Below are 24,075 nucleotides of genomic sequence, written 5' to 3'. Positions count from 1 at the left end.
CATATTTGATACAATAATGGTGCTTCGCAATTATTAATAGGACATATTCTTTTGACTTTTCTCCAATTTCTTTTTTCTTTCCTGCTATATACGTCTTGTTTTCCAATTCTTAGAATGCCTCACTCTTTTCTCTATGCATTTCTCTATTCTCTGCTCCCTCATCTTCGGAAATTCATTCGGTGTGCTTGCTTTATTCAGTCTAAGTTTGTTCATAATAATATTTCCTTTCCACTCTTATATACCATTTCTATCTATCCCCCAAAATGTGTTTATCATTTGATCTATTCTAAATTTCTCATTTTAAAAAAAGTTTCTTAAAGGCATTCCACTCTCCAGTTTGCATTTCTGTTCAAATCAGTTTCCTCTAATACTTGTTTATTTTCCCCAACTTCTTGGATTCTAAGGATAAAGCTCTTCCCTAATTCCTTTTCCTAGTTTATTCCATCTTCCTTGTCCCCAGTTACCATTCATTCTGTCTTGTTTCCTGACTTTGGTACTTAATTTACTGACGCTTCCTCTGGTCTTCCTCACACCTCCACATTCCTCCTTGTTTATAAACATCTTTGTTCCGTTTACATGGAAATTTATTTTTAGGGTACATTGTTTTTAATGGATAAATACTAGGGGTCACATCTGCTGTCTATTTTCTCCAGGAATCGGATATGCCTTTGTCTTGCCAGGCACAGGTGCCTCTAGGTTTTACTGTGCACTGCCAGTGTGGCTTTGTTGAAATAATGTTCTTGTTTAGGGACTACTACCGAGTAGTAGAAGAATTGGATAAATTAATGGGTAGGGTTATAAAATTGTAATTCTCTGATTTTCACATTGTTTACATGGAGAACTTTGTTCCAGAGTTACTAGGACAGTTTGCAGTTCTACAGAGAAAGGTTTTGTTAAGTAAAATCTCCATCCTACTATCTTACTTGAAAGGGCTGGATTGGAGATTTTGATTCAGTAAGTATGAGCTAATGCTATGAGTTTCTGTATTTGACACACTTCCTGGGTAGCTCCCAAGTGCCAGTGTTTCAGAACCTCCAGGCTAGATAAATTTAAGTTTAAATTGGCAATAATTAGGAGGTATATTCTTATCTCCTGAAATTATAAGGATACTGTCAGCTGTTGAATGATTTTATTTAGTTATAAAAGATGGGTAAATGTTTCCTATTGTCCCTTCCACTCAGGTTTTAATGTTTGGTGATGAATTATAGTTTTTCTTTTATATTTTCTTCTTTGAGCTGATAATAAATATAGTTGGCTAAAACAGAGTGGATAGATGATACAAATGGATTTCCTTTAAACATAAATGTCAGTATTACAGTTAAGAGAATAAATTCCTTCAAGAAATAATCTTACATTTGAAGATGATACTAGTTCAGTGTAAACCAAAATGTAGTCTTTTTTTTTTTTCTGGAGAGGTTTTTGTTTTTTTTTTTGCTATAGAGCGCGTGCGCTCGCCAGACAGACAGAGAGAGACATAGAGACAGAAAGCGAGAAATCACCCCCCAGGGGGGATGGTCACGCTGCAATCCCTTCTCCTCCATTCTCCTCTCGGGATCTTGGGCACGGATGCACAGGCGCCCGGCGTGAGTTTTAAGCCACCAGGTCCAGGACTCGAACCGCGGTCAACTACGTGGGAGTCCAGCGACATAGCTATTATGCTAACTGCTGATTCCCCAAAATGTAGTCTTTTAATGGAACTCTCTTTCTTACATGCACTTAAGAGAGAAACTTATAATTGCCAAGAACATAGAAAAACTGTGCTGTGTGTAATGCCATATTTAATTCTAAATATTTATCTTAACCTAATTGTAATAAATAGTTTTTTTAATAAAATAATTTTTTAAAGAATTATTTTATTTAGCTTTATTTATTATTATTATTTTCAAGTTTGATAAGAGAAAAAAAGAGAGAGAGAGAAAGTGAGAAAGCAAGCCACCAGGTCCAGGACTTGAATCGTGGACTGCGGTGTGAGAGTCCAGTCCCTTTAACCACAGTGCCACCTGCCGGTCCTGGTAATATATAGTTTTTAAGAAAACTATCTCAAAAGTGAATTTCAGTTGTACTACAAACTTTCTAATTGTAGAGAGAAAGTGTGTTAATTATCAAAAAACTAGAAAATTTGGGGCCAGCAGGTGGCATGGTGGTTAAGGGCGCTGGACTCCCACGTGGTTGACTGTGGGTCACATCACAGACTCGATGACTTGCTTTCCCTCTCTCTCTTTCTCTCTTTGGTCAAACTAAAATAAATAAATAAAGTTAGATAAAATAATTCTTAAAAGAAAATAGAAAAATTAATACAAAAAAATCTGTAATCCTGGTAAGATACAATTCCTATAGCATTTTGGGAGGATATTCTACCTATTTTTTTCTTTTTTTTTTTTTTTTTGAAAGGTTTTTGCTATAGGGCACATGTGCTCACCAGAAAGAGAGAGACAGAGATACAGAAAGTAAGAAGGCACCCACCCCCCCAGGGAGGATGGCCATGCTGCAATCCCTTCTCCATTCTCCTCTCGGGATCTTGAGCACACACGCCTGGCGAGTTTAAGCCACCAGGTTCCGGAACTTGAACTGCAGTTGACTACATGGGAGTCCAGTGCCATAGCCATTACGCTAACTGCTGGTCCTTCTTCCTACCTTTTTAATGCTTATACAACACACTATGTAGTTTTGTAATTAAATATTTTTTGCTTTTAGATTATCATTTTCTAATTAACATAATTGTATATATTTGGGGGGGGATACAATGTGATTTTCAGTATAAGTACAGTGTGTGTTTAAATCTGGTTAATTAGAATACTCATCATCTTAACTATTTGTGATTACTTTGTATTAGGAACATTTAAAAATCCTGTTTTGGGCCTGTTCCGAGGCCTGGTGGTTAAGGCAGCGGTCTTATATGTGGCCAATAGTGTGCTTTGAGTCCCATACCAGGTGGCTTGAGAAACACTGGATGCATGTGTGTGTGTGCCCAAAATTCTGAGGGATGGAAGAGATAGAGAAGGGAGCCTTAAGCACAAACAAAATGAAACCACCCTCCCCATAAGAAACTAAAATATTCTTTAGTTACTGAGATATTCAGTAAATTTAAACTTAACATCATAGCAAAACTTTTAAATTTCAGTAGATATACTCCAGTTCATTTAACTGATTGTCTTTTTTTTTTATATTAGGTTTTTAATTCCTTATAAGGCATCTTACAATGTAGATTTCGTGTTTTAAAGTTATGTTTAAACCTTTATTTTCTATATTTGTAAGTATTTTGTAGGTGCTTAAAATAGAATATTCTTGTAAATGACAGGACCTTGTTAAATATTTATCAGATAATTGTGCTTATGCTTTTGGCATTAAACATTTACTTGTGACCATTTATGTTTTCTTGATGTTTCTTTCTAAAACCATATGAAATGACATGGCATTTGATATAATGTGTTCATATAAGATAAAAATATGTTTATTTTTAAAAGGTATGATGTCAGAATATGATATTTATTAACTGTTCTTCTTGGGCTGTGTTTCTTTAGGGGACTGCTTGTCATTAAGATTTTATTACAATTGCATTTGTATTGTTTTTGGTTTTCAGTATTACTACCAATCTTGGTTAAGCTGTGTAATTATAATGCATTGACTGGAGAATGTCCTGGGATGGGATCTTCTTTCTAATAAAGCCCAGTGTGTTAAAATATTGTTACATCTTGTGAGCCATGCCAGGTTGCATTGCATCATTCCCCTGAAAAGTGGTATTCCCACTAGGGTAGATGCCTGTACAGTTCTGTCTATTGCTGTTAATACTTGTCTGGGTATATTGAAGATGTCCTTTAATAAAGCAAAACTATGAAGCAGCTGCTGTTTTGGTATTTCTAGTGTTCCTTTTCTATATTCACTCTCTCCCCTCCTTCCTTTAGGCATCTACTTAACTCCCCCCCCCCCTTTTTTTTCATTTAGAAAATTAATCTGCTATTGGTCAATTACACAGTATATACTGCCTGTTAAGGCAATTGATTGTTGGTGAACAGATAAAAAAGGAATGTTGTACTGGGACCCTTGAATGTAGTAAACATGAGTGCAAACTTGATTTAATTGTGTTTGGATAATGCGCCAGAAAAATTATATTAGGATAACAGGCTGGAGCAGCCTGGATTTTCTTGTTTTTCTATCTCTTACTTTCCCATAAGGATGAATAGGAAGCATAGATGGCTAAGTCACCTGGAAACCTATGTTCTGTGAATGACAGGGAAGAGAGGGAGGAGAACACACTGCATTGTTTTCTGGTATTTTCCAAGACCTGATGCCTACCTTGTAGAATGGGGCAGCTATTAGTGTTTTTCTTTTTCCCCTTTTGTCCAATCATAACATTGTTTTTTCCTTCAGAATCTCAAAGTGCATTTGTTTCTTTGACACCTTGACATTAATTTAACTGAATACTTAGTGAACATGTTGTGACATAATCTGCTTGTTGTTGAAATCCAGTGTGTTCTTAATCTTCCTGTATTTTTGCCTCAAATTGTCATTGAGTTTTTTTTTGTCATTAGATTTCACCAGATTTTATCTTCCTCAGAAGTAAAATTTTTAAAAGTTCTTTACTCATACTCTTTGCCTATTTCACATACATTGTTTTTTGGTTTTTATTTTATTTTTGTAAAGTACAAAACAGCAATAATTACAGCACTTCTGAAGTCAGAATAGGTGACCATGTTGGAAGCCTTTCTGCTTCTTAAGATTAAGCAGTGCTTTCTGAATCATGTTGCAGATAAAACTTTACCTTAATATAGGAACCAAAAAAATGCAGCCTCAGTTGTTCCATTTTTCTTCCTTAAATATTTTGTAGAGGCATTGACTTGTTCTGGAAGATAGTTTTTATTTTCCAGTTTCTCTTGGCTACCAATCTAATTTACTGTCATACTTAATTAGCATGGTAGTCAGAAGAAACTATTAATATAGCCTCTACCCTAACATTAAACAATTACCTTTTTTCTCCCCTCTACCCTCTGAGATTATTTTGGTTTTCACATTTTCTCATGGGCCCCCAGAAAACTATTATTCGTTCCCTCCTACATCAATACTATGCATATGGAAAGAAATTGATGCCTAGGAACTTTCTGGGCCTTGGGAATGCCCTTAATATAAAATATAAAAATTGCTTTGAATTCAGTTAACTTTATATCTTGTGGAAGCTTTGTAACATCAAATACAGCATCATTTTTATTCTTGTAGCTGCAGTTATTGTAAGCACTTTTGGGACAATTGTACTTATGAGATGGTGGTTTTCAAATTACTACAGAGCTCTAGGACAGTTAGAAAACAAACAAACAAAAAAACAGCAACAAAACTCCACTACTGGAAGAAATAAACTTTTTAAATTGCCTCAATTCATACTTATCTGAAATTGTTTTCTTCTGTTTTGTACATTTTTTCTTCTGTTTTGTACATTTTTTTTTCAGTCCTCACCTTCTGTAACACTCCCTGCCACATAGATACTCAGATACTTAAAGAATTAGCAAATGAAACAGAAATTAGATATTAGGCACTCTGATTTTCTGTACTATTCCTTTTTAAAAAGATTGTTCTAGGGAACCAGCAGTTAGCGTAATGGCTATGTAGCTGGACTCCCACATAGTCGACCGTGGTTCTCGTCCCGGACCTGGTGGCTTAAAACTCACGCCGGGCGCGTGTGCGTGCGTGCCCAAGATCCTGAGAGGAGAATGGAGGAGAAGGGATTGCGGCGTGACCATCCCCCCTGGGGGGTGATTTCTGCTTTCTGTCTCTCTGTCTCTCTCTGTCTGTCTGGCGAGCGTATGCGCCCTATAGCAAAAAATCTCTCCAAAAAAAAAAAATAGATTGTTCTAATGCTCTTCATAAAATCAGCTTACTAGATTGACAAGCAGACTGATTGTAACAAGCAGTTTGAAAAGCACTGTTTTGGAGTTTCAAGGACCTTCTTCTGAGGTTACCTGAGACTCTGTTAAGTGTCTTTACACCTTTTTTCTTTTTTGCCCCAGCTGAGGAGGGGGAGGGAGGAATGAGAGGGCACACCCCCACGGGGAATAGTCACATTGCAGTCCCTTCTCTCTTTCTTCCTCCTATTGGGTTATTGGGCACATGTGCACACATACCTGGTGTGTTTTTCAAGCTGCCTGATTAGCTTGTGCAGTCAGCCATGTGGTTGGTGCTTGAACCATGCAGTCTGCCATGTGGGATACAGGCACCTTAACCACTGTATCACAGGCTGGCCTGCCTCTATACCTTAATTATTAAAAATCTCTTAGCTACTTTACATGTCGGTTTCCTTGGGGATAAAAAGGATTTATGGCAGTAAAAATTCATATTTCACGTGTACAGGAGAGGTTTGCGTTTGCACTAATCTTCCCAATTGTCATAGTCTGTGTAGAAAATTTCAACAACTTGTATCTAAGGCAACAGTCAGCAACTTTTCCTGTTAAGAATCATAGGCCTCCTGGCCTAATAGTTAAATGCTCTCTATCCCACGGAGTAGCCTACTGTGATTTGAATCTTGTCCCTGCTGGCTTGAAAAACATGCTGGGCTCATGCATGCCTAAAGTCCAGATAGGGTGGAAAAGTAAGGGATTTAACTTTACCCTGAGGAGTGCTTTCCTCCTCTCTCTTTTTCTCTCTTTGTCTATCTCTGGCTAGTGCATATACTCTTCAGCAATTAAAACAAACAAGCGATCAAACTACTTTGTGGGCCACGCAGTCCCTGTCATAACTACTTGACTGTGCTATCGTAGCTTAGCAGTAGCTAATAAGCTATATATAAAGGAATGAGCTTGATGTGTTCCAGTAAAACTTTTTTGTAGACACTGAAATTTGAATTTCATGTGTTACAAAATAGTGTTATTTTGTTTTTTCAACCTTTCAAACATGGAAGTAAATATTATAAGCTCCTGGGCTGTACAAAAACACTCTCTTCTCCCACTCCACTCTTCTGGTCCAAATTTAGTTCATGAGCTAAAATTTTCTGGCTTCTGGTCTAAGGGTGAGAAACTATTTGAAGTTCTAAAGTTAAGATAGTGTTCAGAAGTCTATAGAAAATTCCTAGTTGCTTTTTTAAAAATGATGTTTAAAAAATAAAAATTTTAAAATGAGGTTTATCAGGATACATACAATATGCATATAATGTACCTTTCTAATTGTGCAGTTTAAATGTAAGTTTTGATAAACTTAAATAGCCAGGTGACTATCATCACCAGCAAGATATAGAACATTTCCATCATCCCAACATGTCCCCTAATTTCTGTTTGCATTCAGTCCCATCCTTTACTCTATCTGATTTCCAGTTCTGCTTTTTTCCAGAAAGTCATGTAAGTGGAATCATGAAATGTGTAGCCTTTTGTATTTGGCTTCTTTCATTTAGTATTAATGCTTTTAAGATTCATGCCTGTTGTTGCATGTATCAGTGATTAGTCTTTTATTGCTTAGTAGTCTTCTGTTGTATGGCTGTACCAAAATTTGTTTATACGTTCATGGATATTTGGGTGTTTCTAACTTTTAACAAAGACTTTTTTCTCTTTCTAACATTTTAATTTATTTTATACATTCAGTCACTATACATTACTACAACGTGTAAAGTGAATTTACCCAACATGAATACACTTCATACCAGTCCAGTTAATATACCATACATGTTATCATCAACAGATAATCATATGTTTATATGTCCCATAAATGCCTTGCCTCTCTATTTTTCTCCTTGATTTCCTTCCTTTCACTCTCCCCCTTCTCCCACCCTCTTCCCACACTATCTCCAGTATCCATAACCATTTTCCACACCTGTATGCATTAATCTTTCACTTTCTGCCATAGAGTGTGGATGCTTGGTATATATTACGTACAGGCATACAATGTCTCGTTCACAGCCTGGCTTGCTCCACTCAGCAGAAAATCTTCCATGGTTCTTCCACTTTCTATCAAATGCCAGGATATATGGCTGAGTAGTATTCCATAGAGTATATTTACTACACTTTTTCAATCCATTCATCTGTTTGTGAACATTGGGGTTGGTTTCATGTCTTAGCTATTATGAATAATGTTGCAGTAAACAGATGTGCAAGCACTTTTCTGACTGAGCATTTTCCTATCTTTTGGGTAGATACCCAGGATTGGAATTGTTGGATCATATGGTAGCTCTGTTTGTAGATTTTTTGAGGAACCTCCATGTATTTTTCCACAGTGGCTGGACTAATTTACATCCCCACCAACAGTGTAAGAGAGTTCCCTTTTCACCACAGTCTCACCAGCACTTAGCTTTTTTTTTTTTTTTTTTAAATTATAGCCATTCTGACTGGGGTTAGGTGGTATCTCATTGTGGTTTTGATTTGCATCTTCCTTATGATGAGGGATGTTGAACATTTTTTCATATGCTTTTTGACTGTTCATATGTCTTCTTTAGAGTGTTTGTTCATTTCATTTTCCCATCTTTTCATTGAGTTGATCTTTTATTTTATTTTATTTTTCCAGATAAGCCACTTGAGTTTCCTGTGACTTCTGGTTATCAGTCCCTTATCTGAGGCATAATTTACAAAAATATTCTCCCATTCGGAGGGTTGCTGATTCATACTAATTACTTTGTCTTTTGCTGTGCAGAAACTTTTTAACCTGATGTAATCCCACTTGTCTATTTTGGGGATTATTACCTGTGCTTTAGAGATCTTATTTAAGAAGCCTTTGCCTACTCTGATGTTGCCCATAGTTTTCCCAATGCTTTCCAGTAGTAGTTTTATAGTTTGAAGTCGTCATAGGTTTAGATCTTTGATCCACTTTGAGGTGATTTTTGTTAATGGTGAGAGATAAAGGTCCACATTCATCTTTCTGCAGGTGGATACCCAGTTTTTCCAGCACCATTTGCCAAAGAGGCTTTCTTTTTTCACTGGATTGACTAGTGTCCTTTGTCAAAGATCAGTTGGCTGTATATTTTGGGATTTATTTCTGGGGTCTCTATTCAGTTCCATTGGTTCTCATGTCTGTTTTTGTGCCAGTACCATTCTGTGTTTGTTATCACAGCTTTGTAATATATTTTGGGATCAGGGAATGAGATGCCTCCCATTCCACTCTTCTTGCACAGGGTTGCTTTGGCAATACGGGGTCTTTTATGATTCCAAACAAATTCTGTGATTGTCTTTTCCAGATTTGTAAAGAATGTCTCTGGTAATTTGGTTGGGATTGTGTTAAATATGTAGATTAGTTTTGGTAGAATTGCCATTTTGATTATACTGATTTTTCCAATCCAGGAACACGGGATGCCCTTCCACTTCTTTGTGTCATTTTCTATTTCTTTTTGTAGATTTTCATAGTTTTCCTTGTAGAGGTCTTTGAGTTCTTTGGTTAGATTTATTCTATATCTTATATTTTTGGTTATGGTAAATGGGATTGCTTTCTTCAGTTCTACCTCAGTTTTCTTGTTTGTATATAGAAATGCTATAGGTTTTTTAAGTTGACTTTGTATCCTCCCAGTTTTTTGTATTCATTTTTTTACTTACAGGAGTATTTATTTATTTATTTATTTTTGGAGAGATTTTTGCTATAGGGCACGTGCGCTCGCCAGACAGAAAGAGAGAGACATTGTGAATTTGATTTATCTGATTCTTTTCTTCTTAGTCTGTCAGTTTTGTTTATCTTGTCAAAGAACCAGTTCTTTGCTTGTTTACTTTCTATTCCATTTATTTCTACTTGAATCCTCATTATTTCTTTTTTCTTGATAGTTTTTGGATTTTATTGTTGTTTTTCCAGTTCCGTAAGGCATGGTGTTAGGTTGTCTACTTGCCACCTTTTCATCTTTTCCTTGTGCACAATAATTGCTAGGAACTTCCCTCTTATGACTGCTTTTCTTGTGTTCCATATTTTATGGAAACTCATGTACTTGTTATCATTGGTAGTAGTTGTGAATTCAGTAGTTCTGAATTCATTCAGGAGTAGGTTGTTTAGTTTCTATATGTTCGTATATTTTTTAGGATTTTTTTCCCCTGAAATTAATATCAAGTTTAATTCCATCATGGTTGGAGAAGATGCTGGATATGGTTTCTATGACTTTGAATCTGTAAAGGCTTGTTTTGCGCCCTATCATGTGGCCAGTCTTCTAAAAGGTTCCATGTGGGGTGTGAGAAAAATGTATATTTCGTAGTTTTTGAGTGGTAGGTTCTATAAATGTCTGTTAAGTTCATTTGATTTATGGTACCATTTGAGTCCTGTATCTCTTTGCTTATTTTTTTGTCTAGATGATCTGTCCAGAGAGGATAGTGTGGTGTCGAGATCCCCAACTATTAGCATCTTGCAGTCTATTTTCTACTTTTAGATCTAGCAGTTTTTCTTTCATGTATTTGGGTGCTCCTGTGTTGGGTGCATAGATATTTATAAGCATTATATCTTTTCAGTGAATTAGCCTTTTTACTACTATATAATGCCCTTCTTTGTCTCTTCTTCCAGTTTTTGTCTTAGGGCCTATTTTGTCTAAAATTAGTATCACAAACTCTAGCCATTTTTTGGTTTTTATTTGCATGGAATACCTTTTCCAGCCCTTCACTTTTAGTCTGTCTGTATTTATCCATGAGGTACATTTATTGTAGGGAACAGAGAAAGTTTCTGGGTTTTTTAAATCCATTCAGCCAGTCTATGTCTCTTGATTGGAAAATTTAATCCATTAACAATCAACTTTATTATCACTATTTCCAGACTTATCCTTACCATTATGTTAGCCATTTTCATAAGTGCTTTTTGTTTTCTTATTTCTGTCTGTCTTATTTTAGTGTCCCTGGTATAGCTCTTCCTTCAGAATTTCTCAAAGAGCTTGTCTAGTGTTGATAAATTCTTTCGGGTTTTGTTTATCTGAGAATATTTTTATGTTTCCTTTCCATTTGAAGGATAATCTTGCCAGGTATAGTAATCTTTGTTGAAATTGTTTTTCTTTTCTTTTTCCTTTTTTATTTTGGAGAGGTTTTTGTTATAGGGCACGTGTGCTCACCAGCAAGACAGAGAGAGAGAGAAAGACAGAAAGTGAGAAATCACCTCCCGGGGGGATGGCCACACTGCTATCCCTTCTCCTCTCAGGATCTTGGGCATGCACGCACATGTGCCTGGTGTGAGTTTGAGCCACTGGGTCCGGGCTCGAACTGTGGTCGTCTACATAGGAGTCCAGCAACATAACCATTAGGCCATCTGCTGATCCCCAAATTGTTTTTAACACTTTGAATATATCTTCCCATTCTTTCCTTGCTTGCATTGTTTCCACTAGAGGACTGATGTTATCCTGATGGGATAATCTTTGTAAATAATTTAATGTTTCTCTCTTGCCATTGGAGGGGATCTTCTTGGGTTGATTCTATTTGGGATCTTTTGTATTTCTTGGGTTTGGGTGCTTGATTGCCTCTCTAGGTTTGGGAAGTTCTCTGCAAGTATTTCATGGAATAGACCCTCTATGCCCTTGTTTGACTCTTCACCTTCTAGAATATCTATTATTCGAATATTTGGGTGTTTCACAGTATCTAATATTTCCTGTATGTTGTCCTCATTTAAATTTATTTTTTCATTATTTCTGGTGGTTTTATCTGTCTTCCAGCTCAGAAATTTTGTCTTCTGCATGGCCTGTAGTCCAGTTTACTATTAGTACTTTCAAGGGAAGTCTTGATTTCCTGACTTCATCTCTAGGAGTTGATTTTTTTTTAAATGATGTCTTTTCTTCTCCTTCAAATATGAGAAAGATTTTCTCATCTCTGTCACCATGAATATTCTGAGCTCTTATTTCTGACGTTCTTGCAAATTCCTTTCTAGTGGTCATGGTTCAAGAAGAGTTACTCTACTCCATTGAGGAAAAGGTATTTCCTTGTTTTCCCATACTTTTTGTGCCTCCCGCTGGTTTCTAGTCATCTGATAGATTATACATTACTTTGCTTTTCTGTGGTTGATGCTGTAGTAACATCAGGGGGAAAGAAGAGCTCTATTTCTTGGTAGAGGGCCTTTTCTTCCAGTCAGAGAGTGTATATCTAGTTACTTTTAGGTGTTGTTTCCTTTCCCAGTCTCTCTCTTTTTTTATTTTTTAAACTTCAGACATTATCAGTTTAATTACCTGCTAGATCATCAGATGGAAACGTGTTAAATGAATGGAAACATGGTTCATAAACTCAGGGAGGCAAGCATATTTTAGACCAGTTTAGGTTTAGACATTCATCAGATTGGACGATTTTTAACATTTAAAATAAAACTTTTCAACATGAAAAACAAAGAGATATATTAAAACTGGTTTTCAGAATTGTCCAAATGACTTTTTAAACACAGTTCAATTTTTGTTACATTTCTTTAAACATCAAGTTTTTTTTGGCAAATCTATCCAAAATATTGTTTCCGTTTAGAACTGAGTTTGTGTAAGTGTGCCCTAAAATCATGTCCATCAGGTTGCCTTCCTTTAAGCACTAATAGGTATCTTCCCTCTAAAATGTGTATCTCTTAATTAAATTGTCAATCTTAAAGATATTCTGGAGAAAAACTTATGAATTAAACACTTACAAATTCTTCTTCACTTCTGTTATAGTGTTGCAATTTATCATCTAGCCCATAATGGTCTATCAGTTGAGTCAGGCTTAGTTTCTTGTTCTCTTCAGACATAGCTGACTGCAACTCATAAAGCAACAGCTGGCTACAGCTTCTCCACTTCTTTATTAACCACTGTAATTGAGACAGGTCATTCTTTAATCTATACATTTTGACTAGTTTTAGCCTCCAAAGAAGGTCTTCTTTCTCCTGAATCTGCTTCACCAATTTTGCTTTTTCTTCATCTAATGCTTGTTTAGAACAACTCTCCTTCAAAATATTATTTTGGAATGCATCTGTATCAAGTGATTTTGATTCACATGTACTGATAATCTTGAAGGCATTTTTCAAATGTGCATTTTCTTCAAATTCACTATCTCTGTGTTTAAAACTTTCTTGAAATTCCAAACAATTTTCTTCCATTGAAGATGCTGGTTTCTCTGAAAACGTCTGACCACTTTCTTCATTCTCTACTTTAAGACGCTTTACCACACTGTAGTGGGAATTAAATGAAGACCTTGTTTTTCTTAATTTTTCTCTAAGTGTGGCACTCATAGGTTGTTTTCGTGAACTATTTGTATGGAGTGAGGGTGGATCCACACAGGCCTGTGGGGTGCCAGGTAAAATCACAGGTGGGTCTGAAGGACTTTCCATCTTGAAAATGAAATCTTAATTTACCTCTCCCTCCGCCATGCCCACAGGGTGCTGGAGGCTCGCTCAGGGACGGCTGGGTAAACCAACCCGGCCCGGGGGCGGGACTTTTCCCAGTCTCTTGAGACCAGGTGCACCTGGGGCTAACCTGGATATTTTTAGATGGAAGAAGGAAAAGGAGTTGCACAGTTAAGAAAATTGTGAAGTCTCAGAATATTCCTGGGTTGGGTTGGGAGGCAAGAAGAAGACTGGAGAGGTCTCCTGCCTCAGCTTCCCTTGCTAGCTTCTGTTTCTCCCTAGTCTGCAAGCAGCACAAACTCCAGGAATAATGGCAGCAGGCAGATGTACCTGGGGTGGGCTGGGAGGCAGGAAAAAACCTGGAGCAATCTCCTGCCTTAGCGTCCCTCACTAGCTTCCACTTTTCCCTCCTTTTAGCAATTATTAATCAAGCCTCTGTAAACATTTGGGCTTAGGTTTTTGAGAGGACATCATCGACTACGAACCTAGAAGTGGGATTGATGGGTTGTATACTAAGAATATATCTACTTTGTAAGAAACTACCAAACTTTTCTAAAGTGGCAGTAACATTTTTCTTTAAGAAGTATTTGATTTAACTTTATTTATTTATTTAAATTTGACCAGAAAGAGACAGTGTGAGAGAGAAAGAAAGAAAGCCACCAGGTCTGGGACTTGAACCGCAGTCGGCCATGTGGGAGTCCTGCGCCCTTCACCACCACGCCACCTGCCAGCCAGGCCCGGCAGTAACATTTTAGTTTCCACCCACAGTGAATGAGAGTTCCAGTTACTTTGTCACCACTTGGAATTATTAGTCCTCTTGGTTTTAGCCATTCTAGGTATGTAGTAGTAACTTGGTGTGTGTGTGTGTGTGTGTGTGTGTGTGTGTGTGTGTTTTAAGATTTGTTTATTTAATTTTATTTATTATTATTTTTTAATTTGACCAGAGAGAGAGAGAAAGATAGTGAGAAAGCAAGCCACCAGGTCTGAGACTTGAACCATGGTCAGCGCCTTAACTACCACGCCACATGCTAGCCTTCATTGTGGTTTTTAATTTGCATTTTCTTGATAAGTAAAGATGTTAGGCATGTATATATGTACTTATTTACTAAACATCTACTTTCTTTGATGAAGTATCTATTTAAATCTTTTATTACTTATCATGGATCTATAATATGTAAGGATATTCGGAATGTAAGTTCTTCGTAGATGTATGTTGTGTACATGTCTCTCAGGTTGTGTTTGTCTTTTCATTTTCCTAAGCGTATTTTTTTTGGGGGGGGGAGATTTTCACTATAGGGCGCGTGCGCTCACTAGACAGACAGAGAGAGACATAGAGACAGAAAGCGAGAAATCACCCCCCAGGGGAATGGTCACGCCTCAATCCCTTCTCCTCCATTCTCCTCTCGGGATCTTGGGCATGCACGCACATGCACACGCGCCCAGCGTGAGTTTTAAGCCACCGGGTCCGGGATACGAACCGCAGTCGACTACGTGGGAGTCCAGCAACATAGCCATTATGCTAACTGCTGGTTCCCCTAAGCGTATTTTGAGGAACAGAAGTTTTATTTTTTGATAGACTCATTTTTTCTCTTTATGAGTTATGCTTTTTGTGGCCTATCCAACAAATCTTATCTTAATTGAAGGAAATAAAAAATTTCTCCAGCGCCATCTTTTACAAGTATTTTTTTATCTTTAACATTTAGGTCTTTGATTTATTCAGAGTTAGTTTTTAAAAAAATTAGTTTTATTCATTCATTTATTTTTTAATCTGACCAGAGAGAGACACAGAGAGAAAGACAGGGAAAGTGAGGCAGCAAGGCACTGGGTCCGGGACTCGAACTGTGGTCAGCCATGTGGGAGTGTCCAGCGCCCTAATCATCATGCCACCCACTGGCCCCTGGAGTTAATTTTTATATGTATTGTGAGGCAGTAGTTAAGGCTCATTCATTCTTTTTATATTGGTGTCTGTTTATTTCACATTTGTTGAAAATACTAACCTTTTTGTGGAATTTTTTGACTATTATTAATATCAATTGCTTATATTTGAGTTTGGACTTGTGAATTTTATTGCTTTCTGTGTCTATTCTTGGGCCAGTGCTACCCTAGCTTAATTACTGTCTTTATATTTCAGTCCTAAAATTAGGTCCAATTCAGTGGATTTTTAGAACCTTGATATTTGACTTTTGAATTTCTTATGTTATTGTACTTTTGGAAGGGAAGGATTTATAATTTTCTTCAGATTCTCAAAGGTGTCTTCTATCTAAAAAAGACTTAAGACTCAGTGCAGTATATAAGTGGTACACCCCAATTGTAAAGTAGGTATTAAAGAGGTTCAAAAGTATAGCAGAAAAGTATAGCAGATATTAAACCCATTTCTTCTAAAATTAATTTCCTTATGAGAAGTAAAGGAGATATTTTAGTAAGTTGCACAAGAAAATCAACCATGTTCTTTTTACCATATTGCAAAAACATGAAATGTAATCAGGATGTCTATGGGGGCAAAATGAATATATCAAGATGTTTATTCACCAAAATGTCACTGAAAATGCCAGTGAGGCTGTGAAAGATACTAGTTTATGACTTAGCTATGTTTTTCTCTATCTACATTATGAGTTCTTCCATTTGATACCTATGTTATCTTCTATGATATTTCAGAATTATCACCTTTATTAATCTTAGGGGCATCATTAAATCATTATACTGTTAAGCATATGATGTGATTATTCATGTTTCTGCCTTTTCCAATGTGGGCATGTAGGACCCTCCATCTTGTTTTAAATTATACTGGTGATAGCTTTTCACTGCTTAGCCTAGGAAGGGAAGATATCCCTACAATATAAAATAATGTTTCTAGTTATGATTTTTACTTAATTAAAAACAAAAAAAATAAGGAAAGCTGTTCATTGAACGTACCTGTAAATAACTGACTAGGTGACGATTCGGAAGGTGAAACTGTCCAGACTTTTGTTCATGTTGTAAGGCATGTCATTCCAATTTTGTTTGGCTACCTTGCAGATTTTGAAACTGCATTTCCAGGGAGAGAGAAACAGATTTTGGCAGACTTGTTTTCATCTGTTGTCTCCAATTAGTGTGTTTAAAAACCTTTTTTAAAAGATATATAGCTTCTTATTTGTGTTTAAATTGGGAAATACTTGTATTTATATTACTGACTTTTTAATATTTTTCTTGTACTAACTATAAAAAAGATCTTCAAAATGTTTATGGAAAATGTGCTTTATGAATAAACCATGTATTGATCCCCCCCCAATTTTTTTCTTTTTAAATTTGCTGTAGGGCAAGTGCACTCACCAGAGAGAGACAGAGAGAAAGCAACCCCCAGGGGGGAAGAACCCACTGCAACCCCTTATTCATTCTCTTGGGATTCTGGCATTCACACACATGCACCTGGTGCATTTGCCTAGCTGCTGGGTTTGGCACTTAAACTGCATAGTCAGCCTTATGGAATCCAGCTGTCTTACCTACCATGCCACCAGCTGGCCCTGATTTCAATATTTTTGCACCAAAATATGCTTATATTTTAATTCCATTTTTCCATGAGCTTTACGAAATTTCCCTTGTATAGTGTTCAAATTGATAACACAGAAAATTTTGACTTTGTTTTTAGAATAGTTTAACAAAATAAAATTTTAATGTGCTTTGACTTAGTCACTTACCTTGGAGTTTTATGGGGTTTTTTTTTTTAGGTTTTTGCCATAGGGCGTGTGCGTGTGTGTGTTCGCGTGTGTGCATTATAGCGAGAGGGAGAGAGAAATCACCCCCTAGAAACTGCAGTTCCTTATCTTCTGTATGCACATGCACCTCGTGAGATTTTTCAAGATATTGGGTGTGGGACTTGAACCATGTTTGGCCATGTGTTAATCCATCACTTTATCTACCATACCATGTGCTGGCCCTAGGTTGGAGTGTTTTAAAACTGTTTAACATACTGCTTGAAGTTCTTCCTCCATTCTCTCTCTCTCTGTCTCTGTGTGTGTGTGTGTGTGTGTGTGTGTGTGTGTGTGTGTGTATTGTTTATTTCTTCCATGAGAAAAGGAGATGAGGAGGGGGCAGGGAAGAATAGACACCCCCAACAGGATCCTTATACCATGATCCTAGTTCCGTCCTCAGCTAGCCAAGATCACAGGCATGATCCAGTGTGCACAGGGAACCCTAACTTGAACCTGGGACTTTCTCAGCATTGGCTTAGCATTGAGTCAACTCTGTACCGCCACACTGGTTGTCCCATTGGCTTCATATTTTTAAAGTATAGCAGATATTAAACCTATTTCTTCTAAAATTTTCTTATGAGAAGTAAAGGAGATATTTTAGTAAGTTGCACAAGAAAATCAACCATGTTCTTTTTACCATCTTGCAAAATAAATGTCTATTTGGGCTTTTATATGTAGTTTAAAATTAAGAGGATTACTAATACCAGCAGTAAAATTGTAGCTATTAGAACTTAAACTTTGTATTTTGTGCTAGTATTCTTAGGACTTACTCTTTTAAAGTTTATACTCTCTAAGAAATCTCTCTAGAACTTACAGAGAAAAAAACAACTATTAATTTTAGACTCTTTACTAGGTATTTTTAAAGAGTTCTTATTAGCATAATTTCTAGTAATGTTGTACAAAGGTAATTTAATTCCCACTATAAAAATATCCTAACTTTTCTGTAAATACCGATCAATTATTGCCATTATATATATATGTATTTTTTTACTGTAAAAAATAAAGTACTATTATTAACTATTCCTAGATAGCACAAGAAACTTTTTTTTTTGAGAGTTTTTTTGCTATAGAGCTTGTGCGCTCACCAGAAAGAGAGAGACAGAGAGACAGAAAGCGAGAAATCACCCTCCAGGGGGGATGGCCACACCGCAATCCCCTCTCCTCCATTCTCCTCTTGGGATCCTGGACATGCACGCACACGCACCCGGTGTGAGTTTAAGCCTCCAGGTCCGGGACTCAAACTGCGGTCGACTACATGGGAATTCAGTGACAGTCATTACGCTAACTACTGGTCCCAAGAAACTTTTTTTTAATACATTATATTATTATACTTCCATGGGAATAATGTCAGAGGACTTTGGGGGCAGGCATTCTGATTCAGAGTAGTCCTTACATTCCTGTTCCAGAGCCACTGAAGTGTTTCTTTTTCCTTCATTTTTACATGACTGCCTCTAATATTGATGATATTCTGCTCATACAGTCTTCCTGCATATGACTTCTCATATTAACAGTAAATTACGTGATCTTAGGAAGTTTTATTATACATGAGAACTCAGTTCAATACTTGCTTTTTTGCTGTCATCTCCTCTTCTCCCTTCCCCCTTCTCATGCTGAACTTCGCATAACCCAGATGTGTTAGGTGGATCATAGGAGTGGTATGAGAATAAAATGAGGTGGTGAATATGTTAAGTCTTTTGGAAATTATACTAATATTATTATTTTCTCATTTTTTTAGATTAAAGCTTTTTATCTTTTTTCCTTTTAGAAATTTTTGTTGCTTTAAAAAAATTTAGAATGTCCAGTGACATAGTTAACACAGGACTCTGGTTGTTAAAACTTTTGGCATTCTTAATATAGCACTGATAGGGACCAGCAGTTAGCGTAATGGCTATGTCGCTGGACTCCCATGTAGTCGACCACGGTTCGAGTCCCAGACCTGGAGGCTTAAACTCACACCGGGCATGTGTGCATGCCTGCCCAAGATCCCAAGAGGAGATTGGAGGAGAAGGGATTGCGGCATGGCCATCCCCCCTGGGGGGTGATTTCTCACTTTCTGTCTCTCTGTCAGACGAGCGCATGCGCCCTATAGCAAAAAAAAACTCTCAAAAAAAAAATATATAGCACTGATAATTGACATGGTAGGATTGTTTGAATGTTGAGTATTCTCCAATAATGTTAACTTTCTTTTTTAAAAATTTGCTATGAGGCGCATGTTGCCACTAGAGGGAGAGAGAACAAACAACCCCCAAAGTGGTACAGTCATACCACAATCCTTCTCAGTTTTTCTACTCTGTCCGAATTTGGAGCACACATGCACACTTCCCTGGTGTGTATTCCAAGCCATTAGGTCTGGGATCTGAACTGCATGGTTGGCCATGTGAAATCTGGCTCCCTTAACCACTAGGCCATGGGGCTGGCCTCATTGATGTTATCATTAAGCCATTATTGGATTAAGGAAACATGAAATGATAGCATATTGATCTACTTGGTGAGCAATTCATGGGAAAGATGTAAAACTTCTTAATATGATAGTAAAAAGATTATCTTATGACCTTTTAGGAAAAATGAATTATGACTATTTTAAGATTTTTTTGCCTTAGGCATGTGCTTGCCAGAGATAGAGACAATGAGAGGAAAAGTGAGCAATCACTCTCTGGGGGAAGGGCACACAACGGTCCTGTCTCTTCCATACTCCTGAGATTTGGGGCATGGCCGCACATGCGTCTGGCATGATTTTCAGGCTGTCAGGCCTGGAACTTGAACCTTGGTCAGCTATGTGGGAGTCCAGTGCCATAACTACTACACCATCTGCTGGCCGCTGTTTTGGGATTTTTTAAAAGCTGTAGTCACCATTTCCTTTGTCATCCATTCAAAAGTACAGTGGCCACTTTTGTGTTGAGTCATTTCATAGGATAATAGGTATGCATGTATTCAATAAATATTTGAGTAGCTGCTATATGCCAGGTAGTAATCTAGGTACTTAGGAGAACATTTGGAAACAAAACTAATGCCTCTACCCTCATCTAGCTACATTCTGTTGGAGGTTTGTATGTGTTGGAGGGTGAGGAGGACAAATCATAGATACACAAAAAAGAAATTATATAGCATGTTTGAGGGTAGTAAGTACTATGGAAAAATTAAAATAAAACAGAATAGAACTTGGAGTTGGGGAAATAGATTGCAATTTAAAAGAGATCTGAGTAAGCCTCAGTCAAGAAGGTGGTATTTGAATAAAAACTTTAGGAGGTCATGAGAAAGCATTTCAGGCATTTTAGGTAGAAAAACCAACCAGTTCAAAGATTCTGTGTCAGGAATTCACCTTGTCTATTCAGGAGACAGCAGGAGACCAGAGCTGCTAGTGTAGCTTAAAGAAGAGATGTGAAGCCCAGCTTTGTTGTACCATATGGTGGACTATGTAATCAGAACCCCTAGATTGACTTGAAAACATGCCAGATGTGCTTGGGCGCCCAGGATCCTAAGTTGCTAGAGAGCAGGGGAGAAAGGATTGCAGATCAAGATCCTGTGGAGCCTCATTGCCCCTACTCTCTCCCTTCCTTTCTCTCTCACTCACTCTCTAGCATTGAGAGAGAGAGAGAGAGAGAGAGGGAGGGAGAGAGGGAGAGAGGGAGAGGTGAGTAGTAGGGAGTGGTAAAATACAAGAGGGGTAAGGATGAGGGTATGGCCAAAGGTCCCTTGGACCATTGTAAGGACTTCGATTTTTGCTTTAAGTAAAGTGGGGAGTCATTCAAGATTTGAACACCACGGGACCAGCAGTTAGCGTAATGGCTATGTCACTGGACTCCCGCGTAGTCAACCATGGTTCGAGTCCCGGAGAAGGAGGGGAACCAGAGAGAAATTCCTCAGTCATCTAGGCCAGATTGATAGCAGTAAAAGTATTGAGACATAGTCAGTTTTTTTTTTTTTTTTTTTTTTGAGAAGTTTTTGCTATAGGGCACGGGCGCTCGCCAGACAGAGAGAGACAGAGAGACAAAAAGCGAGAAATCACCCCCCAGGGGGGGATGGCCACCCCGCAATCCCTTCTCCTCCAGTCTCCTCTTGGGATCTTGGGCATGCACACACACGCGCCTGGCGTGAGTTTTAAACCACCGGGTCCGGGACTGGAACTGCCATTGACTACATGGGATTCCAGCGACATAGCCATTACACCAACTGCTGGTCATACAGCAGGATTTATTAATAAATTGAATGTGAGGTATCTAGGAAGGAGATATCAGGAGGCCAGCAGGTGGAGTGGTGGTTAAGGATGCTGGGCTCCCACAAGGTCGACTGTGGTTCGAGTTCCAGGCCTGGCAGTTTGCTTTCTCACTTTCTCTGTCTCTCTCTCTCTCTCTCTTCCTCTCTTTCTCTCTCTCTCTCATTCTGTCCCTCTCTGGTCAAATTTAAAATAAGTAAATAAATAAGTAAAGTTCAAAAAAAAAAAAAAAGATGTCGGGAGGTGAGGCACAGATTAAGAATTCAGTTTGACTGTGCCAAGCTTGGAGTATTATTGGGTTATTGGGGAAAGTCATGACATGTTTTTCTATGCAAATGACCCAATATTAACTATCTAAGAAGTTGAGTAAATAGTTGGCTATGTGTCTGGAGTTTGGGATGTGGCAGATACTGCTTACTATTATATGTCTATGTCTCATTTTCTTCTTGTGTGTATAAGATAGCATTTCTCCTTTGCAGTTATATGTGGTCATGTGATTCAGCTCTAGTTAACTGAATATGAGCACAAGTAATACATACCAGTTCTGGACTGGCCTAGACATATGTTCTCCATTCTTTTTTCTTTTTTTCTCTGGCTAGAACTGAGATGATGACTAGGGTGCATTGAAAGCCATGTTTTGTAAATGGTAGATTGTCCATCAACCTAGGTTTCTGTGGGTAAGTACCACAGTACTGACTGGTTCAGCTACCTAGCACTGTTTAGATAGCTAAGAAATAAACTTAATTGTGTTTGAGTCCTTAAACTTTTTGGGTATTACAGCATTGTGGCATTTAGATAGTGAGACTGATGTGCGGTCATCAAAGGAATGAATATAGACAGGCAAATGAAGACATAGAAGGTTGGAGAAAAGAACCAGAGTAGTAACTAGTGATGTAGGAAATGCAGTGAATAAAGTTTATTAACACAGGGTGGTCAGTTGCATAAAATGCTGCTGCCAGGTCAAGTAAGATGGAAATCAAGAATTTATCATTGGAGTTAACAAAGTGGAGATCTGGGATCTAGGCAAGAATACAGCAGTGAGGTAAGGTGCTGAGGGAGATACTTTGTTTGGAGTGATTTTAAGAGAGAGTAGGAAAGACAATGAAGATAGCAAGAAATTATCCTATGAAGGAGAATAAGTAAATGAGGTTATAACTAGTGAGGGAAGTGGGACCAAGAAGTGTGTGTGTACGTATGTATGTATGTATATATGTACTTTAAAGGCTTTTCCAACAAGGCATGTGTGCTTGCGGAAGATAGAGAGACAGAGCGAAGTAAGCTGAAAAATCATCCCCTGGGGAGATGGCTGTACTACAGTCCCTTATCTCTTTCATTCTCCACTTGGGATTGGGCATGCATGCACACATACCCAGCATGAGTTTCAAGCCTGCGGATCTGAGGCTTAAACTGTGGTCAGCCATATGAGAGTCCAGCACCTTAACCACTACTCCACCTGGTGACCCCCCCCCAAAATGTTTTTAATGAGAAGAAAAACAAGGTCATGTGATAATAGTAATGAGTCATCAAAGAGTAAAATATCAGTGATTTAGGGAGAGAGAGAATTGCTGAAGCAATGTCTCTGAAGAGACAGGAAGGAAAGTATACAAGGAAGAATGGGCTTTTAAAAGGAGCATGGATACTTTATGAAACTAGACAGTAAGGTAGAGACGGATACACATGCTTCTAGAGAGGTAGATTTGATGCTGGGAGTTTGTGGGTGTTCTCTTCTAATTGCTTCAGTGTTTTTTCTGCGAAGACTTGAGGTTATCACCCAAGAGTGAATATTTGGGTATGTGATGTTTTAAGGAGAGAAATAAATGTGTTTAAGTTGTTCAGCAGCATGTGAGAGTAAATACAATAGGGACAGAAGTAAAATTGATGGGCAATATTAAGTTATTTTACAAATTGTCCAGGCAGCACTGTGGCTCTCCTAACTTTTGAGTGCAGGTCCTTGGATCTGAGTTAACTGTAACTTGTTAAGTCAGTTTAAACACTCAGTATAAGTAATTTTCATTTTAACTTGTACATGAAATCATGGGGAAATAGAATATAATACTCTGGGTGTGAACCTTGAATTTTTCAACATGGGTCATCCTCGCAGAGCATTGACTTTTCCTGCTGCTCCACTACCTGGCCTCTTTTTAGTACTGTTTGTTTATTTTTTAATTTTTAATTAATTAATTATTTTTTTGCTATAGGGTGCTTGTGCTCACAGGTGGTGGGGGGAGCAAGTGAGAACAGATCCCACAAGGATGACTGTCCCTCAGTCGCTTCTCTGCCATCCCCTCTCTGGGATTTTGGGCATGCGTGTACTTGCACCTGGTTTGTTTCTCAAGCTATCAGGTCTGAGACTCAAACTACACAGTCGGCCATGTGGGATCAGACTGCTTTATCCACTATACCACCCGGCCGGCCTCCTTTTTAGTCCTTTTAGTCTGAATAGTATCACTTACCTGAAATAATGGCAGTCGTCTTCTCTAGACTTCTATTTTTAAAGTTTTTGATGAATTTTTAATTTTAACTACTTATTATTATTATTATATCCCATTTGACCAGAGAGAGAAAGTGAGAAAGAGAGGGAAAGTGAGAAAGGAAGCCACCATGTCTGGGACTTGAACCATCGTTGGCCATGTGGGAATCCAGTGCCTTTAACCACCATGCCACCTGCTGGACCCTAGACTTCTATCTGTAATTACAGTTTTCAAGTTTGCTTTGAGAATTATGTTGATTTTTATATTGCTAAGTTCATTATTTTTTTTTGAGAGTTGGTGGTTTTTTGTTTTTTTGGTTTTTTTGCTATAGAGCGTGTGCACTCGCCAGAAAGAGAAAGACAGCGAGACAGAAAGTGAGAAATCACCCCCCGGGGGGATGGCCAAACCACAATCCCTTCTCCTCAAACACACCCAGCGTGAGTTTAAGCCACAGGGTCCAGGA

General features: G+C 37.8%; 1 protein-coding gene and 1 pseudogene across 4 annotated transcripts in view; one reads left to right on the top strand and one right to left on the bottom strand.

Moving 5' to 3' along the window:
* Window positions 1-937: 937 nt before the first annotated feature.
* BRAF (B-Raf proto-oncogene, serine/threonine kinase) overlaps window positions 938-24,075 on the top strand; it is a 183,336-nt gene continuing 160,198 nt past the window's right edge. For all 4 annotated transcript variants that reach the window (XR_003548826.1, XM_027770525.1, XM_027770523.1 and 1 more), the window contains exon 1: window positions 938-954. The gene's annotated coding sequence lies outside the window, so the exon portion shown is untranslated. The remainder of the gene's footprint in view (window positions 955-24,075) is intronic.
* On the bottom strand, window positions 12,496-13,222 carry LOC106734539 (swi5-dependent recombination DNA repair protein 1 homolog pseudogene; annotated as a pseudogene).

This window comes from Tupaia chinensis, unplaced genomic scaffold (genome assembly GCF_000334495.1).
Source record: "Tupaia chinensis unplaced genomic scaffold, TupChi_1.0 Scaffold000140_1, whole genome shotgun sequence".
Classification (NCBI taxonomy): Eukaryota; Metazoa; Chordata; class Mammalia; order Scandentia; family Tupaiidae; genus Tupaia; species Tupaia belangeri.
This window is presented reverse-complemented; position numbering and strand designations above follow the sequence as displayed.